Raw genomic sequence first — 22,312 nt, 5'->3', positions numbered from 1 at the left:
TGGATGTGTCCTGCTCCAGAGCCCCAGCCTGGGTTTCCTTACCTGCTAAGCAGAGTCACCTGGTTTCTGCCTCCTTTCCCTTTGTCTTGGAATGTTTTTCACTTTTGCCCAAGCTCATTCCTATAAGCTGTGCATTTCTGGCCCCTGGTTATATCACATCCACGGGAAGCCTCCTGCCACAAGTCTGGCTCACCATTGGTCTGTGAATGCCATGCCCTGGGAACATTTCCACTTGGACTCTTCTTACAGTTTTGCCACTGGCTCACTGGGTGGCTCTGGAAAGCCACCACCTCTGCCCCATCCTGTGTAAAGCGAGCGGGCTTTGCTAGACCCCTCTCAGGCCCCTGCCAGCTCCCCCAGGGCTCCCTGGCTGATGCAAGACAATCTGAGACTCGGGGACTGGATCACTGCCTGCGTGGGACGTTCCCTTTCCAGGGAGGATTCTGCGTTCCTGGTCTGGACTGCCAGCGTTCGCTCCCCTTCACCCTCGCCCCGCAGCCTCTCTTCCCCCAGGCCCAGGACACTTCTGTCTGAGAGAAGCGCTGGATTAAGAAGAGTTTCCTACCAGCTTTGTGTGTTTTCTGCTGCTCCCAGGTCCCGGGGAGGCTGCCCTCCCCTGAAGGAGGATGGAAGTGGATTGGGGGAGGCACATCCCCCCGATCCACTGACCCAACGGCCACAGCAAATGCAGACAGCACAGGGCGCTATGGGAGCAGCCTGTTGGTCCCCACAGCCTTCCATTCCCTCCAGAGGTCATCTCAGGCCATCCCTGCCTTTTAACCAGACTCTCCCTCCTCCAGCCCAGTCCAGCCCCTGCTTGTTTCAATTTTGTAATTTCACAATGCCTTGTACACAGAAGGTACTTGGCGTGTTTGTCAAATGAATGATGGAAAGAAACCAAAATCTCTTCTCAGTTCCCACTTCTCTGGACAAAGGAGAGGCACTCCTACCCCAGCTGGTTACGGGTCTCTCTCCAGCCTGGTGGGGATACTGAGGTCTCACTCTAAGGCCTGTTGCTTCCAAGTGGCGAGACATGGAAGCAGGCAGCGCTGAGCCCTGCGCAGCAGTCTCGAATCACCATTCTGGTTGTGTGCACGCTCTGTTCTTTATTTGACTAAGTCCCAGGAAGCTCCATTCAACTTCAAGAATATCTTTGAGAAGGAGACAGAGGGTCAGTGAGTCTGAGACCAGGACCAGGCACCAGAGGAAGGTGGGGCTGTCCTGCTGTCTCTGGTGGGAGGGTAACCAAGGGACGGAAGTCCTGCAGGACATGGGGTCGTGGGGACACGTCCTCCTCTCCAGGTGGTTCTGGGGCTCAGGCCTGATGTGAAGGAGGGTGGGGTTCTGGCCTGTGCTCTGCGGTCTGCGCCACTCACCCCCAAGGCTGTTTGGGTTATGTATTCTTTTCTTTGAGCACCACGGGGTGTACACCAGTGGACTGTTACCAGCTTTTAGGGAGCTTGCCGGTGAGCAGTGTGGAGGGAAGGTGAAACGATGTCCTTCAGAGGTGGTCTGTGATGTGCTGAGTATAGGCACCAGGCACAAGAAGGAAAAATCAAGAGGAGTGAGGCGGCTTCGTGGACCAGACAGAGGATACAGCTGACTTCAGGGGGAGGCGGCAGGTGATTCCTGCCGTGGGGGCTGAGAGCGGGCTTACTGGGGACTGGTGGTAGAGGTCATGAGAAGGTATTATCTCAAAATACAGAAAGGGTGATGGAGGCCAGTGGGAGGTGAGTCTGGACGGGTAACTGTGTAACTGTGGCTTGATTATTTACAAAGGGATATATTTTTCTTCAATTAAAAAAACCACCTTTTTGTTGCTGTTGTTGGTAGAAATGCCTGAAAATAAAGGGTATACACTTCCTAGGAAGGAACACATGCAAGCAATATGCATGTCATATTGTTGGAGGCACCGACATAGCGATTCTCTAAATTCCATCTCTCGTCATTGTCACTTCCTAAGTCCAGGCTGCTATAACTCTCGTATGTACCACGGCAGTAACCTCCTAACTGATATCCTTGCCTCCAGTCTTTCTCTCCCCCAGGGCTCTGCCAGAAGGAGCTTTTTGAAAAGCATCATCACGCCAGCTTTTACTTTAAAAATCCTTGTCAGCTGATTACATGCAGGATGAAGTCTAAACTCCTTTGTGTGGCATTAAGACTTTTTTTTTTTTTAAACTAACTCCTTTTTAGGAGATTCTGAGACCGTGGAGCATTGGTGGCACAGATTTAGAATTTTTCTGAATTCCCACTTAAAGACAGTAACTAGATGGCAAAATCCCAAGCTCATGAACTTCTTTACAATAGAACGAGGTGACAGTATCCTCATAAACTCCAAAGTACAAGGGGATAGGGCAAGTCACCTTTTTTTTCCCTTAAAGCTAGGAATCCATGCGATTTTAATTCTTATTTGTTTGTTTGTTTGTTTGTTTATATTGATGTATAGTCGATTTACAATGTTGTGCCAATTTCTGGGTTACAGCATAGTGATTCATTTATACATACATAGATTCCTTTTCATATTCTTTTTCATTATAGGCCATTGCAAGGTATTGAGTATCGTTCCCTGTGCTATTCAGAAGCAGGTCACCATCTGACACGAGAGGGTGTTATTGTTGTCTAGAAGGGAGAGAGCAGAGACAAGAGATGGGAAACCCTGCAAACTCAAGAGCAGAAAACCACCCCCAAATACCCAGCAGCTATTCCCTGGAAGGAACTGCAGACCAACCTGAGAACAGCAGCTGACGACGGGAAGGGTTTTCCTCCCTCTGCTCATGGATGGGTACCAGGGGCCCATGGTGAGTCTGAGGGGCTGGCTGGCTGGAGCAAACCCCTTGGATCTGTTGACATGAAATTATCCAGGCTCCCTTCTAGGGAGAAACTCCTGGGAGTGGAATAAAAGTCGAGCAGGATAGGACAAAAAGAGACAAAAGATAGAGAAGAGAAGGTAAGGGTGGCGTAGGGGAATAGAGTTGGGAAATCTCAGAAAATGAGCCGCCATATATATATATTTTTTAACACTATGTGTAGACGACAGAAGACGCCACCATTCCTTATGCATTGAAAATATAATTACTTGTAGAAATGAAACTCAGTGAGAGTTAAAAATAAAGGTATCACATAAAATGGTTATATATCCAGTCAATTAAGATAGAGGGTTACTGGAATGAGGAGCGTGCATAGACAACTTAAAAAACGATTCTGAGTGTTGGAGGTGGTAGCAGTAATATTGTCACTTTCAGACTGTTGTTGTACAATGTAGGATAATATAAATAAGTAATGATGGGGCAGTTCCATCATCCTGTGCTTTTAAGAGCTAGGATTCTTTCTATATTCCTTAAAAAAGAAAGTTGCTGGGGTTTTTATTGGGATAACATTGAATCTACAGATTAATCTGGAGATAACAGAGATCTTTAAAATGGTGAGTCTTTCCATCATGAACATGATCTGTCCCTTCATTTATTAATAATTGTTAATTAGTAATATTATATTAACAATAATGGTTTGTAGCTTCTGTATAGAAAAATTTTTAGATTTATTTCCACAATTTGACTTTTTCATGCTATTGTAAATGCGGTTTTAAAAGTTTCATTTTCTAATTGTTCATTCTTTGTGTGTTGAAATACAACTGATTTTTCTAGTCGACCTTATATCCAGTGACCTTGCTTAAATTACCTAATTGTCTGACTGCAAGTTCTTTGGAGTTTTCTGCACATACAATTTTGTTGTAATCTTGTTGTGTGGGAATAATGACAGTTTCATTTCTAAGTCTTACATTTTTTCCTTGTACTTTTGCAATGGCTAGGACCTCTAGTACAATATAAACCAACATGGGGAAAACAGATAGTCTTGTTTTATTCTTTAAAAATTTTTTTTATTGAAGTATAGTCAATTTACAATGTTGTGTTAATTTCTGGTGTACAGCATAGTGACTCAGTTATTTATATATTCCTTCTCATATTCTCTTTCATTTATAGGCTATTACAAGGTATTGGACATAGCTCCCTGTGCTGTACAGCAGGACCTTGTTGTTTATCTATTGTATATATAGTAGTTAGTATCTGCAAACCCCAAACTCCAAATTTTCCCTCCCCACCCCCTTTCCTCCTGGTAACCATAAGTTTGTTTTCTATGTCTGTGAGTCTGTTTCTGTTTTGTAAATAAATTCATTTGTGTCATTTTTTAAGATTCCACATATGAGTGATATCACATGGCATTTTTCTTTCTCTTTCTAACTTACTTCACTTAAAATGATGATCTCCAGGTCCATCCATGTTGCTGCAAATGGCATTATTTTCTTCTTTTCATGGCTGAATAATATTCCACTATATATATATGTGCCACAGCTCCTTTATCCAGTTGTCTGTTGATGGACATTTAGGTTGCTTCCATGTTTTGGTTATTGTAAATAGTGCTACTATGAACATTGGGGTGCATGCATCTTTTCAAATTAGGGTTCCCTCTGGATATATACCCAGGAGTGAGATTGCTGGATCATATGGTAAGTCTATTTTTAGTTTTTTGAGGAATCTCCATGCTGTTTTCCATAATGGCTGCACCAAACTACATTCCCACCAACAGTGTAGGAAGGTTCCCTTTTCTCCACACCGTCTCCAGCATTTATTGTTTGTGGACTTTTCAATGATGGCCATTCTGACTGGTGTGAGGTGATACCTCATTGTAGTTTTGACTTGAATTTCTCTGACAATTAGTGATGTTAAGCATTTTTTTCATGTGCCTATTTAGGTCTTCTGCCCATTTGTTTGATGGGTTTTTGTTTTGGTTTTGGTTTTTTTTTATGGTCATTGAGTTGTATGAGCTGTTTGTATACTCTGGAAATTAAGCCCTTGTCAGTCACATTGTTTGCAAATATTTTCTACCTTCCGTAGGTTGTCCTTTCGTTTATAGTATCTTTTGCTGTGCAAATCTTATATGTTTAATTGGGCCCCATGTATTTATTTTTGCTTTTATTTCTATTGCTTTGGTAGACGGCCCTAGAACATTGCTATGATTTATATCAGAGAATGTTTGGCATATGTTCTCTTCTAGGAGGTTTATGGTGTCTTGTCTTATGTTTGAGCCTTTAAGCCATTTTGAATTTATTTTTGTGTATGGTGTGAGGGAGTGTTCTTTTTTAATTTTGGGGGGAGGAGGTAATTAGGTTTACTTATTTATTTATTTTTAGAGGCGGTACTGGGGATTGAACCCAGGACCTTGTGTATGTTAAACATGTGCTCCTCCACTGAGCTATAACTGCTAATGTCACACACTCAAAAGAAAGAATCAGATATCATCTGACTCTTGGTGAAACACACAACACCACCTGGATAGTCTTACTAAAAGGGTCCAACATCAGTCTGACCAAGGCTCTGGATTCAATTGTCAGTTTGCTGAAAATACAGAGGAGAGAAATATGTTGGATTGAATCATAAATATGGAATCAACCCAAGTCTAGACCATCAGAAAACTATACAAATATCTATCTACAAGTCAAAGGTTTATCTTCCATACAGACACTGAAAGGAAAATAAAAGGATGAAGGGGGAACCTTTAGATTAAAAGGGACTTAAAAACATTACAAAAATTTTAAAAAGAAGTTTTAAACTTAGAGTGGACAGGGATGCACTCTTGGGTGATAAAATCATAAACAAACACAAGGGAAATATTACTATAAACATCAAGAGAATGGTTACTTTTGTCGGGAGGAAGGCAGTTGTGAATGGGATGGGACACTTAGACAGGCTTCTACAGTGGTTGGTAAAATTCTGTGACGTGGGTGGTGGGGTATATGGGTGTTAAAAATACACATTTAGTTTGAGTGGTTTTCTGTATCTGTATTTTGCAATAAAAAGTTTCAAAGAAAAGTAATCCTTTTCTAGAAAGTTCTGTTTCCCATTCTCCAGGCCCTGGGTACCCTTTTGTATCCCCATTCTGAGCACTGACTGTTCGGTGCTCTTTTTGCCACCATAACTTTGTTTGGCTGCTCCTTTTGCCTAGAATAACCCTCCCAGGTCATCTAGCTAATGAATTACAAAGTTGGCACTAAACCTTAGATTGGCTGATTCTGAGTTCTGGCTCTTTCCACAGTAGTACATCTTTCTTCTTTCATAATCCAAATTGATTCAGAAATCTGCCTGGTCTAGCCATTACCACTTAGGTGATCAGTCTCTTGGGCTCGCTAAGTGAGTGAAACTGGGGTCTTTCGTTACCTGCTTAATTCGTGGAGACCCCCATCTTCTCTGAGGGCCTCTGGCTTTGGAGCTTAGGACTGGGTTCCCTCTACTGATTTCCTTAAGAGTTTGTGGTCTCTGGCACTGCTCTCCTTCCTCTCGGCTCTCTGGGAAGCTCTAAGCTTCTTAGTCTCAACTTCAGGCAAGGACACACCGTATGTAATTTGGCAGTGAGTGTAGAGAACGATGAACAGCCAGCATGACAGCAGTGCCAGGCCCGATCAGGTGCAGAATCATGGCTCTTTCTGTTGACCTCGTGTCCTGTCCTTGTTCCAAAAACCCTGCACCAGGCCAGAGTTCCTGAGTTAATCGACTTTTTTGATCACAGCCACGTGTCGAGCTGGAGCCAGCTCCCCTAACATGCCACCCTGGGCCTGTGTAGTGAACTCCCTTTTGGGGGCCCCTTGTGTCCTTTTCTGTCAACAGACCCCATTGGGATAATCCAGACAACGAGAGGTGTCTGTGTTACTGGTTAGTCCCAAGGGGGACGAGCTCAGAGTCTTGATCCCTTTCCTCTTAGAAGCCTTGTTGGACTCTGTGTATTTCACCCCAGGGATTTTCTCTAGATGTTGAGGATCTTAAATAAACTAGCCTTGTCTGGTCACATATAAAAGGTCTGATGGTACCATTTCCCCAGGAGAGAGGGTACCTACCCACCTTGTAACTGTACGATTAAGGTAACTATTTTGTGCTTCCTACCATAATAATGAAAATCTGCTCAGAGGTGACCCCCTCTCTTTAGATACAGAAGGGACTAGTGAAATCTTAAGTGCTGTGTTCCTAAGCATCCCATTACCTAAGTAATAATCAATTCTAGTATTTGTGTAAGACACATGTAACTTTAGCATAAGCTAATTAGGGTTGGCACATTGATTTTATATAATTAAAAATAAAAGGGGTGATATTTTATGTTTTTCCTGTGTATCCTTATTAGTTGCATGTGTAATGATTATTAGAGTCACTGAAAGACTGCAAATAGTTAGAGGGTCCACATTATCACCCTCATGTCCACTAGGGATCTGGGTAGCCCAGGCAGGGAAACTTTGCCTTGTTTTATATGACATAGGTCTAGAATACACTCCATCTCAGGGCTTCCTGGAAGGATATTCTGCTGGGGCTTAAAGGATGCATGTCCATGCCCGTTCATGTCCATTGTGGGACGGGTGAATCATCCCACTGAGGGTGAGGTGCTGCCTCCCAACCCCCAGGGGGACAGTGCTAGATGGAACAGAACGTGGGTTTAAGAGACACATTTCCCTATTTTTAATAATGGAAGTAAAGACCTTGGTAATTGAAGTGGGTGATGATAGCACCTTCCTTTGGAAGGGTGGTGGTGCTTAAAAATGAATCCTGTGATTTCTCCCTTTTCTCTAGGGTTTCTGAGGAGCAGCTGACAATGATCAGTGCTCACTGTGTATAGAACAGTTACCTGTGTGCCTGTGTGTACCTTACCTGCCTGTGTAACTTGTATCTGAATCTGTGTGTAACACCACTGGCAGACCCGCCTCACATTCCTGGGAGAGACAGACTTACAGGACACAAAACGACTCCGGACTAAAGTATCACTGAGAACCCACAACTCACAGCAACAGCTCAAGGAGCAGTCTTGCTAACGCATCCATGTTTCCCTCTTTTCTCAGTCTACGTAAACTTTCTCTTCCATATGCCGTACCCCTCCTCCCTTTTCTTAGAGCATTTACTTTAGAAAACTTGAAACAGTAAATCCTTTCTCTGCTCCTTTAAGAGGTAAATCTTTCAAAAAGCTTCCTGTAGGCTTTACAGTAACGGGATATCTTTCTCAGGGCCTGGGAGCCATTGCTTTGAAATGTAGTCAAGGACCAGAGCATCCCTACCTGCCGGTCCCAGTGGAGGCTGGGAGTCTAATTCAGGTGCCCGGCTCCCAGTAGCAAAACTACCTCCTGTCATAAAGATAAGACAAGTGTATTTTCCTTTGGATAAAGGCAATTAGCTCACATGCATGACCACTCCAATTACCACATGAATTTAGGCTGAACTACGTGTGACAAGTGGTGCTGTCAAGTCCTCTTACTTGAGGACTGGCTATCATTTATCTGGAGACCATGTATGCAAGTCACGTGTACTTGGCTATGTAAGGGTGAGATTTCTTTTCTGTCTTTGCAGTCTCTTTAGTGAGTGGCCTGTGATATGCACCACATTCTGATTTAATGCTTATTTAATAATACAAGTGTTTCCTTGTCTTCTACTTTTGTGGAAATATTTTCTGGTTTGGCAGGTGATTTTTTTTTAAATTTTTAATTTTAAGTTTTAATTGAAGTATAGTCGATTTCCAGTGTTGTGTTAGTTTCTCGTGTACAGCATGGTGAGTCAGTTATACACACACACACACACATATATATTCCATCTCATATTCTTTTTTCATTATAGGCTATTACAAGATATTAAATATAGTTCCTTGTGCTGTACAGTAAGACCTTGTTGTTTATCTATTTTATATATAGCAGTGTATATCTGCAAATCCCAAACTCCTAATTTATCCCTCCCCTCCCATTTTCCCCCTGTAACCTGTTTTTACTTACATCTCCCAACTCCTCATTTACCAGACTTCTTCTCGGTGCCCTCCTTCACCCTCTCCTGACACCAGATTTTGTCACCAAGAATCTCTTCTACAGCTGAACCTTTCTCTGGAACTTTCTTCCACTTCCCGGCTTTAACTGACACCTGCTACCTTCGGGCGACAGAGCAGGCAGCAGGGGGCGCTGTGTGACCACTTTGGGCTCTGCTGACAGGCTCGGTGTGAGGTCTCCTCTCCTCTGTGACTTAGACCGCGACTTAGCTTCTCTGAGTCTGTTTCTTCATTTCTAAGAGTAAGATGACACACCTTCCTGTCGGAGTGGCTGTGAAAATTAAATGAGAGAAAGCGTCGGGCGTGAGTCTTGGTCCCATCATTCAGTAGACATATGACTGCAGGGAAGTTCTTCATCTCTAAATTTTCATTTCTTTCTCACTCAGGGTAGACAGTGTGGTAGTATCTGCTTCGTGCTTTGTTGTGAGAATGAAGTGAGATAAACCATTTAAGCACTCGGTGACACACCTTGACCATAGGACGTGCCCCCTACCTGTTTGTGGACGCTGATGGTGAAAAATATTTGCTCTATTCCGTCTAAGCCCTCTGGAGATGAAGCCGCTCATCCTCCCCGCACAGTCTCCTGTGTCTTGAGGTCAGGAAACAGGGCTGACACACCCTGTCCTCACCTGTTTGCCCTCTCCCCAGTGCCTCCCGGACCATAGAGCTACAATTTCCCTTCAACAGCCGCCTTCCTTTGGGACTGCCTTACTCCTCTGTCAGTTTCTCAGTTGATCTGGCACATGGTGGGGAGGAGAGGGTGGAATAGGGTGGAATTTATTGTTACCCTTAAATCCAAGTATTATTCAAGACTCCCTGTGTTACAGTCTGTGTGAAAACCTAGGAGCTCATCAGAGGGACCCAGATCCAGCTCAGTACAGTTCTGTTCACTTCAAGTTGGAATTTATTGGATGTCACAGCAGCCAATTAGAGGACAATTGGAGTGGGAGAAATGAACAGGCTGGGAAAACTCCACCAATGGGGACAGAGCCTATTCCATCGGAGTTGTGGTGGAGGACTGGAGCATGAGGTCCTGATCCTTTGCCCAGTCTTATATTTCAGGATATTTTCTGCAGGGTTTTGCTGGGACAGCAGCTAGTCAGTCAGGAAGGAAGGCAGGGCAGGCAGGGCAGAATTCTGGGAACCCCAGTCATGCCTAGGCTGCCCTGCTCACAGCCTTCCTCCCACCCGGAGTATTACTTTCCTGCATCTTGACTTTACTATCTATATGGATGATCAAGTCCACGCTCTCATCTCAGAGATCTTGATCTACTGAACACAGGTCTGTTTCTTCTTTCTCTATTTCAGCTAATGCCAGAGACTGGTAATTAGATTTTTTTTATCCAGCAGAGTCTGGTGTTTTGGAAGGAGGAAGTCATCTGACAAGAGGAGAACACATTTCCAGACCCAACTTCTACCCAGCCATCTGGTGTTCTGGTTAGGACTCAGAGTTCATTTAGCGTTTGAGTTGTTTATCCACCGATTTCTTGGGTTTCTCAGGTTCATCAAAATCTTTGGCATTTTGTTCAGAGTCTTCATCTGTATTCCTCTGAGGTCGTTTCATTATCCATATGATGCCCAAATATTGGGAAATAATGTTTCCCAACTTCCCACACATACGTACATACATCGTGGCATCTGTCCCCATGTTTCCTCTTTCTCCCCCACCTTCAGTCGCAATACCCTTCCCCCTGCCCCACAATCTCAGAGGATAAAGCATTATTCCTAAAGCCTTGATTTTATTTCCACATTTTTCTGCAGCATCTTGACCTTATTCTTCTCCTGGCATTTTCCCCAGCCCACAAATATTATTTTATTCCTTCTTTGTAGAGAAATCTCTCTTTTAATCCTGTGCTCCCCTCTACAGGCTCGGTCACTTTTTAACCTTTTACCCAAACGTCTCCATGTTTTTATTCTATTCCTTACCTCTCCTTTTACTCTTACGTCCATTTATCTGGATTCTGCTCTAACACTCCTTCAGAAAAAAAGCCCTTTAATCCTAATTTATTATTTCTTTTATGACTTTGATTTTGCCGACTAGTTTCCTTTTTAGAAGCAAACGTATTCACTATTTTTCATTATATCAGTTCATTATAATATTTGAAAATTTGGATAAGCAAAGTGAAGAGAACAAAATCCTTGTTAAAAATATTTACTGAGCACTGGAGGAACCATAGGCTGGGAGTGGACTGAAATAATGAGTTTGGTTTCCAGAATGTTGTATTGAGTTGGCTGCGTGTTATCCAAGGTTTTATTAAGCAATTCAATACATAAGTATGGGACTCAGGAGAGATTTTGGGCTGGCAGTATAGTGATGACGAAAGCAATATTAGTATGTATCAGATACTGTGCTGGCAGTTTTAAATTTATTTTCTTATCTTGTCCTGTCAACATCTGTATGTTTTTACAAATAAAGAAATTAAAGCAAGAGCTGTCATGCAATTTGTTCAGATTGGTAAGTGGTGTAGATGGCATTTGAATCTGTTTGCCTGTCTCCAGAGTCCACACTTTAACCTCTCCACTGTGCTTCCTCTCTCAATGTCTGTCTGTCTTATTCTTAATTTGGATACAAGGCTGTTTTGGCTCATTTGCCTTAAAAGATGCTTATATTTTAATGCACATTCTTCTAGCTCCTGCCCAACTATTCAGGGATTAATTCATAGCCTTTAAAAAATTTTTTCATTTAAAAATATTTTATTTGTTACGGTATCATTTAATTATTTTATTTTGGTTGGGGGGAAGTAATTAGGTGTGTTTATTTTGAGAGGAGGTACTGGGGATTGAACCCAGGACCTCATGCTTAGAATGCTAAGCATACGCTCTACCACTGAGCTATACTCTCTCCCCTTAATTCATAGCCTTTTGATTTAACTTGTTCTCCCCACTTTGGACCTTGTGGCTTGACTGTTTCTCCCAATGGATTTTCTGAAAGCAAAACTAATAATCTCAATCTTATGACATTGAAGCAAAAAATTAGTTCTTAGTCCTGATTGAAAGGGTACAGAATTCCCTGACTGAAAGGGTGTATCTGGTGAGGGCAATGTCCTCAGTCACGTTCAGTAGATGGTTTGGCCTCCCTGGACCTCCTCATCTGTGGCTGCAGTAGTCACCGTGAGACGACATCTGACCTATGATGTTTAGCCAAGAAGGGAGATTAGAGGCTGGTTCTCCTGGTGAGGTGATAAAGGGGTCAATGGGAAATGAAGAAGTGAGGACAGAGAGTAGAAATACTTTCAAGAATTTGGCCTGGTTGGTGACAGATCTCAGTGGGCAGGGATATGGTGTTGAGGGAGGGTTTTCTCCAAGATAAGAGAGGTTTGATTTTATTTATTTATTTATATTTGCATTCTTTTTAATTGAAGTATAGTCAGTTTACGACGTCGTGTCAATTTCTGGTATTCAGCATAATGTTTCCGTTTTACATATACATATACATATTCTTTTTCATTACAGGTTACTACAAGATACTGAATTTAGTTCCCTGTACTATACAGTAGAAATTTGTTGTTTATCTATTTTACATATAGTAGTTAGTATCTGCAAATCCCAAACTCTCAATTTATCCCTTCCCACCCCAATGACCCCCTGGTAACCATAAGTTTGTTCTCTACGTCTGTGAGTCTGTTTCTGTTTTGTAAATAAGTTTCTGTCTTTTTTTTTTTTTTAGAGTCCACATATAAGTGATATCATATGATATTTTTATTTCTCTTTCTGGCTTACTTCACTTAGAATGACGATCTCCAGGTCCATCCATGTTGCTGCAAATTATTTTATTCTTTTTTATAGCTTAGTAGTATTCCATTGTACATATATATACCACATCTTCTTTATCCAGTCATCTGCTGATGGACATTTAGGTTGTTTCCATGCCTTGGCTGTTGTAAATAGTGCTGTTGTGAACATTGTGGTGCAGGTGGAGGCTTGACTATATTTAAATGCTGATGAAAAATCCTGAAGATTAACACTGTTAATTTTTCCTTGCTTACACATCCAGGTATGTTTCAGTATAAATTTCTATACATATATATACATCATGGTAATTTTAGAAGAATAAAAAAATATGTATAACAGTCAAAAGGAGAAAAAAGAATAAGAATGAAAAAAATCACTTGTAATGTTACCATTGAGAGATAGCTGTTATTAAACGTCTCACTTTAGGGGGATATATATGCATGTAGATACAGTAGGGTTTTCTCTCCTCTTGTTCTCTTACCACTACCTCAAGGACTAGCTCTGTTTCTCCCCTTCCCCTAGTCCACACTGAAGCAGATGCAAATATTTAAATCTCAGCTTAAATTCAAGCTGAGATACAGTTACATGCTTACTGAGCTAGGGTTTCCTCTGTAGAAGACCAGACAGGGCAGGGCTGGAGGAGAAGGAGGGGGTGAGTGGAGTTGGAGAAGAGGAGGGATCAGAGTCCTTGGATTCCATGTTGAGGACCTGGAAGCAGCCTCAGAACTCAGTGCTGAGCCAGTGCTTCAATGTGGACCTTCCCCTCCACTGATGCTGGAGGCAAGTGTCTACAACCATCCTGGACTCTTCTGAAGCCCCCCCTGGGCAGGCAGTGGTGTACTTACATATGTGTGATGAAGCTGAGCCTGAGGAGGGATCCTCGCCTCGGAACCAAGGGTAACCATGCAGAGCCATATGAGCCAGTGCAGCCGCGGAATCACTGCCAGTGTGTCTATATGTTCTTTAAGTGAGCTGGACTTGGTACGAGGAAAGAAGACAATATTTTTCTTACCACCGTCTTTGGAAACCTGCTCTGTAAAACCATTCTTTCCACCCTTGGATGAAACTGCAAACAGTGTTTATACCTTTTCCAAACACTGTCATTAAATAAAAAGCCGAGTTTAATAAGAAAACTCTAAACCTTAATCCATCTAAAATCTTTCCCTTCCCTTATGGATGATTCTGGCTCGGAAGCACGTAGTCAGGGAGGTGGGCTTGGACCATTTCAGCCTCCTTTACCACCTGTTCTTTTACCCCTTCTCTGTCCATGAGGCTGCAGCTGACTCTCCCAGGGTTGGAATAGAGATGTGGGAAAACAAGTCCCACGCAACTAGCATGGGTGTAGTCTCGTGCTGGTACCCTTAGATGTAGCAGATCCCACATACGGTTTTTTCTTTTTGGGGGCTTTTGCCAAAACAGGATTCAAAAAGGTCCCATTAAAACAGCCAGTTACATACATAGGACACAGATACACTCAAAAGAATATTGTCATGTGATATATATACTGCTTTTCTGAAAGGACACTATATTGTACTATTTTTCAATGTTAATAACTCTACATCCATATGCTTATCTTAATGGAATATATTTTCCATTTTAATTACTTAAAGATTCAAAGGCAGTATATGTTCATATAAAAATTCAGAAAATATGGAGGGGAGGGTATAGCTCGGTGGTAGAGTGTGTGGTTAGCATGCACAAGGTCCCGGGTTCAATCCCCCGTACTGCTATTAAAAAGAAATAAATAAACCTAATTACCACCCCCTGCCCCCCAACATTCAGAAAACATGGAAAAGTGAAAGTTCCTGTTTACCATTGAAATTCTTCTCTCTTCCCTAGACGAAGCCATTTTAATTTTCTATGTATCCTTCCAAATCTTTTACCACCAACTTAAGTATAGATTTAAAAATTAAGAATAGGATCATATTTACAGTTGGGTGTCTTAATGATTTGACTTCTCGTTTTTATATCTTCCTCATGTTATTAGTACATATCACCGTATCTCACTTAAAATAACGGCAGCCTCGTATTTCAAAGAATGAATGTACTCTCTTTTATTTAGCCACTTCCCTGTTGATAGGTTTCTGGGCTTGGTTTTAATTTCCCCCTACATTAATATTGCTGAGGTGTACATGTGTGAATATTTTTGAAGGATAGACTCTTAGAAGTCGAATTGCTGGTTCAAGTGATACGTTCACTTAAAATATTTTCATTACTAACGTTTTGTATACTATATGCTGTTGGAAGAGTGAGCAGTTTTCCTCCATTCAGAATGGTTCTTTCCATGTTAGGAAAACTCCAAGCATAACATACTCATGGTCTCTCTTCACCCCAACAGAAGTGACTTAAAATGAGTGGGGAGTTTGGAAGAAGAGATTGGGTAGGTGTGGTTGGCCGAGCGCCTTGTTCTTGACTTTCCCTTGGGACCCAACCTGCCCTTGGAGAGCACGTGTCCTGCTGTCCTTCTCCAAGCCGGGGGCCTCCTGAGCGGGATGGCCCGTGGTGGCCCCGTGCTGTCTGTGAGCATGTGGGCAACTGTATTTCATTCTGAGATCCAGTGGTAGAAAGTTTCTTTCATGTAGATATGAGCTTTATCCTCCACTACCAGACTTACCAGCAGGAAAGATATTATCTTGATCATCCTTCATCACATTCTTTAAAAAGAGGTCAACTTTTTATTTTGAAATACTTTCAAACTTCAATAAAAGTCACGTAAACAACCAAAAACTGTATACCCTCACCCAGATTTCCCAATTGTTAGTAATTTACCACATTTGCCTTATTCTCTCACTTACTTTTATTATTTTCAGTCATTTGAGACATGAAACCCAATTACTTTTAAATATACAGTGTATATTTCCTAAATATCAAGACATTAATCTAAATAACCACAATATGCCCATCAAAACCAGAAAATTAACACTGACAAAATACTACCATCGAATCCACATTCATATAATGCCAATTGTCCCAATCACACCCCTTGCAGCAAAACAAACAACAAAACAACAGCAACAACAACGACAAAATCTTCTTTTTTCTACTTTGACTTTCTTTCCAGAGTTGAGTCTAGGATCACGCATGATATTTGGTCTTCATATCTCTTTATCCTCCTTCAATCTGGGAAAGTTCCCTGCTGTCTCTCCAGGGCCCAGAAAAGGAACTCAATAAATATTTGTTGAATATTTACTTTATTTACCAAATACTTTTCCAATCAAAAAGCTAAAAGAAAAAGAAAACTTCTGGGACCAAGTGATGGAGGAACTCAAAGTAGAAATAGAAGCAGGACAAGTCTACTGCAGAAACAAGGCCTGCTCTTCCCCCAGGAACCCCGGAGAGCCTTGAACCCAGGCATCAATAGGCTTGAGGAGAAACTGATCAAGGGGGGTAATCACAAAGACAGATAAGCAAATGACGGTTCCCGGAATAGCCGGGCTAGTCATTCCCTTTCCCCTCCTCATGTTTACAGAGTGACTGGCTGAACGGTTTGCCCTGGAGTGAGCAAACAGAGAGGAGTGAACCAGGACCTGCGGTAACTCTGGGCCTTCAGATGGTCACAGAGGAGAAAAGAAAGGGAGGGTTGTTCCTCAGGAGGGACACTGACTTGCCTTTTGACTCTATTTCCATAACATCCACATACCTTAATAAGAAACCTTTCTGTCAACATCCCCATCCTGTAGAGTCACTCACAAAGGAAAGCAAATCAGACTAGCACCCGGGTCCTACCTGCTACCCAGAAAGCTAACGGCCAGTGGGTCAGAGCCTTTCACCATTTTACGCTGGGGTTCGGTAGCCAGTTAGATATTGTGAGGGCAACATAAAGAGCTATGAAAGTATGTCACTCATGCTCCTTTTTTGAAAAACATTGGTCTATAAACAATACAATTTCAAGAAAGGAGAACCTGATATACAAGAAAGATTGGTAAGCAGAGAAACCAACAGAACATATTATCAAATGTAAAAAATTCTTGTAATCACTGCGTTTAATACAATTGTTAAGAGATGATTCCTGAAATATATGGTTTCTATTAGGTGACAATTATTGTATTATTATATATGTATATTTTAAAACATATAATATCTAACTATATAGAATTATATATAAAATAATACATTACTACCTATTATATATTTAACAACAAAAATGTACAATATCTGAAATAAAATTATAGATAATTTAATCAGAATTTTGGAAGACTGAATAGGAAAAAGAGGTAAACTATAAAATTATACATGATGCAGTTCTCAGTTTTTTGGGAGAAGTCATGGATATTAATTGTTGATACTGAAACAAAAATATCTAAATAAGTTTGCTAGAAATGTAAATATTTCACTAGTAGAATGAGAATAGTATGTAGTTGTGGCAGTGTGTTACTTGCCTACTCGGTGTCCATTCTTGGTTTCTTCCTTAGAAATAGAATTTGGAAGTCATTTATGAAGGTGTCGTGCAAAGGTAACATTTCCCAGCCGCTCTTGCGGTAAGTAGTGGTCACATCAGTGTAAATGGAGTGCTGTGTTAAATGTCAGGAAAGGCTTCTCAAAAGGACCTTGTTCAGCTGACCCTTGTCCTTTTTGTGCCTTCCTCTCTTCTCTCTTCCTACTGCTTGGAAATGTACACGATGGCTAAAGCGGGAGCAGCTGCTCTGTGACCTTGAGAAATGGGAGTTATGTTCTAAGCGTGGTGGAGCAGAAAGAGGAAAGGTGGCTGAATTCCGGAAGCCAGTAGAGCCTGGATATTAGTCCTGATGTAACTGGTATAGATCGACTTTCTCTAGATTTCTTTGGCTTTGAAAAAAAAGGCTTGGAAAAAAAAAAGTGCTCGTGTCTTTAAGCTGCTTATTTCAGAGTTTCTATTTCATGCAGCTGAACTGAATCCCAACTGATTTATAGATCTTCCAAACTGGGAGAGGGAAAAGAGGAGCAACAACAAAAATTTTGATCCATCCAGTGAAGGTTAAGAGGGCAAGGCAAAAAAAAAAAAAAAAAAAAACCAGCAACAAGAAAACAAAATAAATGGCAGGGTTAGAAGGTGAACTTAAGTCAGAGATTTCTTTTGTGAGAGACACACCAAGAATAAAATAACACACGAAAGTTGAAAATAAACAGATGGTGAGAGAAAATTTAGGTAAATGGACAGCAGTATTAATATACAGCAAAAGAGAATTCAAGGCTAAAATAATTAAAGGAAATGTAAAGCACTATTTAAATAGCACAGATAGAAAAAGGTGAAATTTGCCAAGAGAATAAAATAGTCACCAACCATCATGCACTGAACTTGGCATTGAAAGAAAGCAAAGACCGTTACAAATATGAAAAATATCTGACAAAACCACACTCTTTGTAGAAAGTCTTGGGAAGTGATGCTTTATGTGGGCCAAATAGAATTTTGTATATAGAGGGTTTGAATAACACAATAGACATGCTTGCTTTGAATGTTACGGCCAATGAAAAGGGAATAAACATTCTTTTCAACACCCACAGGGCTTTGATTAAATACTACACACCCAAGAAACTCTGAATTAATTTTCCAAAGAAGAAATTATAAAGGCCACATTCCGTTACCATAGTAGAATATAAGTTAGAAATTAAAAATGAAAGAAGATTGACAATAATTTAAAAAACTAACCACAGGGGTGAAAGAATAATCTTCTTAATTTTGGGGTCAAAAAGAAAACTGAACCTTAAATTATGATTGGAAAAGGGGGTATGTGAACACAAAGACGTATACGTCTTTCCCTGGGCTGAAGCAGCGGAGTTTTTAGAAGTTCCCTGGTATCTAGTGCTTTGATGAGAAAGAAATACCTAGCTGAAATACAGTCAGGTTTAATGACTAGAAAATGGCGAAACAGTTGCTCTGAAAAAAAAAGGAGAGGAGGGAATTAACAGATATAAACACGAGATTATTCAACTAAGTTTCAGAAGAAGCAATCCCAGCTCTCCCCTGGCATCTCCCTTTCCCTCTGATGTGTGTTAGCTGTGGACTGTGGTGACATGGGGACCAGTTAGGACTCTGCAGCAGTGTCCAGACGTATCACTAACACCACCTCCTTTGAGGAGTTCTGAGGCTTACAGGGGTCCTTCATGATCTGGTCTCTTCCATGGGCTTTTTTTTTTTTTTTTTTAAACCCTTCTCACCGCTCCGTCTGTGTCCTAAGCCAGGTAGATTTTCTTTCAGTTCCTCGAGCATGCCTTGTCTCATGTACTCCTGGGGTTTTGCACATGCTGTTCAGTTCTTCCTGAAATGTCACCTTTCCCTTGATTTCCAATCCCAATATTTGAGTAATGCTTTTTACATTTTTCATCTTATTTCGCTTTTTCTGGGAAATTCTCTCCTATCCTTTAAGTTTTGATTAGGCACAGTTCTAATAGACTTTACCTGCTCCCTATAGTTACCCTTTCATAGCATTTGTCATTTTAAAGTATACGAAGAGATTTACTTTCCTGAACTTCTCTACTCTTGCTTCCTCCAACAAGACCAGGACTGTCTTATTCAATGTTGAATTCCTGGCATCTGGAACATGTCTGGCATATAAGAATCACTCAGTATGTTTTTTGTTGGACTGAGTCAATCATTTGACTGAATCTTTGGCCTCAAGGCAAAGTGCAGAACTTTAGGAAGCTTAATTGAACCATATGGGAAATGCATTTTGTGTGGTTTAGTGTCATAAATGGTGCCATGTGTTAAGCCCAAATTTAAATCTTTGAATTTTCCACCCAGGAGAGATGAAATCCACAGTCATCAATGTCAAAGGAAAATGAGCCAGAGAGAGCATTTCACTGTACACAGATATGTATCCTCCCTGACGCCCACCACCCCAGCTAGAAAATATGGCCCAGTGTGGGTCTGCAATCTGCTCTGGCCACCAAGCATTTCCTCTCCTTCAGAAAGAGTGAAGAGGGACCTTGACCTTCTCCCCCTAGAGACCAATACAAGGATATCCTTCAGTGGAGAAGTTTAATCAGTGACGCTGAGAAATAAGTTTGAGCTCTATTAGTGCAATGCTACTTGGGCATCTTCCTCAGTTTGGGCATATTCTTAACAAATACCCCTTATTTGAAGTTTTCTTTTAAATTGAGGAATTTGATTATTGCTGTGGAATGTTACATTTTCTGTGGAGGAAGCAGACAGTATAAAATACATGAAGTGGGTACTGAGTAGGGTGGCCATACGTTCTACTTTGCCTGGGACAGTCCCAGTCTAGAACTTTTTTTTCTCCCAGTGTTCAGTCTGGGTTAGCATGTGATTCTGGAATTTTCGTATTTGAAGAAGCTATTAATACGATTGTTAATAGCTACATTACAATAAGCTGAGATAGTCCGGTAGACCGTCACTGTGTATTTCTGCCATGGTCTCCTTGAGAAGTGTGAGGAACCCCTGTTCTCACTTTAACACATGGTTGAATCTGAAAGGCAGAGGGTGATAACCTTTCCTTCTTATCTTTTACAGATGCAATTTGACTAACACCTCCCTTTCAAGGACCGCTCGCAGGGCACTTCCTGATAAAAAATAATGCACCCACTTGGAAGCATTAGGGACAATTACTTCCTTCAGGTCTTGGGTAGTGGTGGTAGAAATTTTTGACACCGTTCTTCCTCCGGGCCATTTGGTGTGTCAGCCAGTTGTTCAATGGCCTGTGAAGTGACCTGTGAAGTGCAACAAAAAAATCAGGGCACAAGGTGACAGAGTCAATTGGACAGAGAAAATTGGAAAGTTATGAGACATTTGTGGGGGACAGAGGCTGATCAGTTCTGCGAAAGACGTACAGTAAATAGCCTGACTTCCCCTGCTTGGTGGTTTTTGTCATTTATTTTATGGTACAAATCTCATTTACTTATTTTATTGTTTGGCACTGCTTTTTAATTTTTGAACATTTTTGGCAGCAATGAACTAAAACAAAAGACACAAAAATTAAGTACTTGATATTTATTTCTTAGAGAAAGTTGTTGATGAACATGAGACTTGTTCCAAATGTTTTGTTGCCATTTACTATCCATTTTAGGGACCACAGTGCTACAGTTTGAATGTTCGTGTCCCCCTAAAATTCTTAGGGAGACCCCATGAAGTTTCCTTGCCCCTTCCACCATGTGAGGACACAGTGAGCAGGCAGCTGCGAATGAGGAAGAGGGCCCTCACTGGAATTTGACCACGCTGGTGCCTTGATCTTGGAATTCTCAGCATCCAGAACTCTCAGAAATAAATTTCTGTTGTTTGTAAACTACCTAACTTATGGTATTTTTCTTTTAGCAGCCTAAACGGACTAAGACACATTTGTCTTATCACTGACCACATGAAAGCCAGGAAATACGTCTGCTGAAGATGCAGGATTATCTTCTTCAAGTTACTAGTTGTTTAAGAAGACTGGGCTCAAAGACAATGATTTACTGCCCACTGCTGCAGAAGGCACATACTTGTATTACTCTGTGGAATCATGACTTTTCACTGAGATCAAACAGTGTCCTAAACTAATTTTGCTAATTTTGAATTCCAAGTTTTCTTGCGCATGTGTGAAAAGTGAACTTGTAGCTGTTACTTTATTAGCACTATTAACAAGAGAAATTTGCAAACATTTAAAAGATGCAGATTTTATATCAGTGTCTTTGGATATTTCAAGTACAAAATCAATTAAGTCCAATAATTCGATTTTGTTCCCATCTAGTGCATGGAATCAAAATAAGGTTTTGGGAATCCATTTGCCATTATTGTGAATGCTATCATAAACTTAGTTAAACAGTTTAAGTTTGAAGATAAAATTATTTGTTTTTGTGGTGATAATGTGAATACAAGTTTTGGTAGATCTCATGTTGTGGTAAAAATATTTCAAAATTAAAAAAAAACAACTATGAAGTAGAAATGTGCCTGTGGTGCATGTATAATTTATAATATTGAGGCCAAACAAGTGACAATATTCTACCAATCCAAAGAGAGCTATACTTGTAAAAATTTACAAATACATAAATTTACAAATTTGTACAAATATTTAAATTGCAAACTTATACATAATTTATATGTGTAAACATACATGTATGTATAGTAAACATGCATACATAAGTATACATTTATAAGCTGTATATGTATGAACAAAGATGATTTATAAGAAAACTGAGTCATCAACCTAAATGTTTTACAATGATATTAAAGCTTTTTAAAAATAGGCAGAATAATTATTATTGGTATACATTCATGAACACTAACCTGCGAATGTGAGTGCATTTTGTTTAACGTTCATTGGAAATCTTTAATCAAAATATTCATTAAATGAAATGCCAACAACGTCAGCACTTGAAGCTTTCAGTAAATTGCAGTAATGGAAAATAAGGCTCGCAAGCAGAAAGACATTGAAATTTATTTATCTCCACAGAAGCAAATGAAAACCAAACAAATCAAATGATGAGCACTCAAACAGTCTGGAAGGTTTAATTTTGAGATTTTTAGAATATCTCAACTTTGTGGGAAGAATGTTTTGATAGAGTTTCTATATTTAAACAAACAAGTTGATTTTCTCTTCTGGAACTAGATGGAATTGAGAAGACCTATGATAGTGCAGAATCTCAGTCTGGTGAAACATTTGAGGAACACTTGCCAATTCTTTTTGTCTTCTAAAAATATTTGCCGAGTAACGCTACTCTGAACAGGTTAGAAGATAGTTACTTGTGAACATTTCTGGGCTGAAATATTTACACATTTCAAAAAGAAAAAAAAATTAGGATAGAATATTCTATTTGGCAGAATTTTCTGAGTTTGTCA

General features: G+C 40.6%; 1 long non-coding RNA gene across 1 annotated transcript; it reads left to right on the top strand.

Moving 5' to 3' along the window:
• Nucleotides 1-929: 929 nt before the first annotated feature.
• Nucleotides 930-21,844, top strand: LOC141579508 (uncharacterized). Its single transcript, XR_012511047.1, has 3 exons — nucleotides 930-1,210; nucleotides 2,539-2,798; nucleotides 20,813-21,844. It is a non-coding gene; the product is annotated as an uncharacterized LOC141579508 (long non-coding RNA).
• Nucleotides 21,845-22,312: the final 468 nt, after the last annotated feature.

This window comes from Camelus bactrianus, chromosome 12 (genome assembly GCF_048773025.1).
Source record: "Camelus bactrianus isolate YW-2024 breed Bactrian camel chromosome 12, ASM4877302v1, whole genome shotgun sequence".
Taxonomy (NCBI): Eukaryota; Metazoa; Chordata; class Mammalia; order Artiodactyla; family Camelidae; genus Camelus; species Camelus bactrianus.
This window is presented reverse-complemented; position numbering and strand designations above follow the sequence as displayed.